This window comes from Perognathus longimembris, chromosome 4, assembly GCF_023159225.1.
Source record: "Perognathus longimembris pacificus isolate PPM17 chromosome 4, ASM2315922v1, whole genome shotgun sequence".
Classification (NCBI taxonomy): domain Eukaryota; kingdom Metazoa; phylum Chordata; class Mammalia; order Rodentia; family Heteromyidae; genus Perognathus; species Perognathus longimembris.
The window spans coordinates 8,744,536-8,746,423 of NC_063164.1; the positions used below are offsets into that span (position 1 = coordinate 8,744,536).

At 39.0% G+C, this 1,888-nt stretch overlaps 1 protein-coding gene across 2 annotated transcripts in view; it reads right to left on the reverse strand.

Moving 5' to 3' along the window:
• Positions 1 to 765: 765 nt before the first annotated feature.
• Col4a3 (collagen type IV alpha 3 chain) overlaps positions 766 to 1,888 on the reverse strand; it is a 125,535-nt gene continuing 124,412 nt past the window's right edge. For both annotated transcript variants that reach the window (XM_048344623.1, XM_048344624.1), the window contains one exon: positions 766 to 1,888. This exon is cut by the window's right edge and continues 411 nt beyond it. The gene's annotated coding sequence lies outside the window, so the exon portion shown is untranslated.

A 1,888-nucleotide genomic window follows, 5' to 3' on the forward strand; every position in this document is an offset into this window, starting at 1 on the left:
TTAATACTCATTTGCACAAGTATATACTTCCACAATTGTTCATATGGCTTCATGGGCATGTAAGGTTTTAGCCTTGTTTGTCTTCCTCAGAAGTTAAATACTGATGAGGGCGAGAGAAGATGGCAGCTTAGGGGCAAGTGAAGGCCAGTCGTCTGGCATTAGCACCAGTATACAGTTTTTATTCAGAGTATAAAATAAGTTACCTTAAAGTCGCTTTTGAGTTTAGACTTTAAAAGATGCAACAACTGGGGCTGGTTGGTTGGGTGATTGTCTAGCATCTAAGTCCAAAAATCTTAAATAAAATGTTGTATGCCTTAGGATGAAAAAATATTTTGACAGCAACCATGTAAGCAGTGAGGCACCATTGTCTGTGCTCCTGAGTCACATTTCCACTTGCAAACAGTTGAGATCAGAGCAGTAGCCTGAATGAAACTAATAGCACCACCACTTCCACCTGGGTGGATTAAGTTACATCTTCAACGTTGAGCCTTTAGATGCCTAGACACAAGACTCATCAAATAGAGCTACTACCATATGAAAGTGAATTTCTTAAACATTTTCTAGATTTTTTTTTTAAAAAGAATATTGTTTAGGCCTTAGTTTCTGTGGTGTATAGGAAAAGACAAAGGTCCTGGTCTTTCCCTTGGCATAGATGCCAAACTTTTAAACTTTTATTCAGGTCTGCTGAATAGTGATGACGAAATAGAGAAAAGGTGATAATGGGAAGAGGGAGAACAACTTTCATAAATGAGATTTTTTTTTTGCTTGGTTTTGGTGCAGGAAGTCAAACCTAGGATCTTCCACATGCTAATGGCATATTCTCCCACTAAGCTACACCCCTAGTCCTGAATAGAGGCAACAAAATGGCCTTTCTGAGATATAAGCTCTGAAACACCTTGCCTCCTGTTTAATGGAACACAGTGCCAGGGACATAGCTTGCTTGTTAAGTAGATGTTGGTAAACTTGGGAATGTAAAAGGTCTTAAAAGCTTAAGTTTTAAGACATACAGCTGCAATTTAGCCATGAAGGTTTATATATAATGGTCACTCTCAACATAATTCAGTTTGTAAAAATATATAACATAAAGACATGGTTTTCTCTCTTTCTTCTTGTTTTAACAAAAGAGTACTAGAAAAAGAACCAAGGAATAAGTCTGTAAAGCCAAGCCATGAAATATTTAGAGCAAAGAGAAAGTCTTCTGAGCCTGATAAGCCAACAAATGCTTTCTTCTTGCTCATGGATTATTGACTTGCTCTAACGCCCAGCTAGACGAGGTATGCACCAGCATTTATAGGAACGAGGATAAAGTGCACATCTCAAAAGTGTCATCCTTGATGCTTAGGTAACATTGGAAAAGTGAAGATAAAGCTAGGTACATTTCCTAGCGTGTTTATCGCAATGTTCTATTAAAATTAATTCACCAAGCAACCTTTTCACCACTTTGAATATTGGGCAGGCCATTTGACACAACACACTGAATTTAGTGAATAAGCCTTGAAGAAATAGAAAACCGTATTAAACAATGCTAAATTATATGAGACCATATAAGCAGTTTAAACCAACCCATATGGTAGTTATCCAAAGCTAGTGTGGTTCCATCCAGGGAATGTCCCTTTGGACTTAGTTCTGGGTGTTTGAATGACTCCTCAGAAATCCATGAACCAAGTTCATTTTGTTTTCCTCAGACCTCAGTCTACTCCACAGGTCTAAAAGGCCCATTCTGTCACCATGTCCCAGTTTTCCACAAGCCCCCTACTTCCTCGCCCTGAGGTTTACAGTCTCAGGAAAGAAACAGTAAGGCTGGCAAAGGCCAATTCAGCCTCCCTGTGTCTGACAGACTGGAAGAGAAGAGAGCATGTGACAGAATTCAGCAGAAAAAGCACCTCTA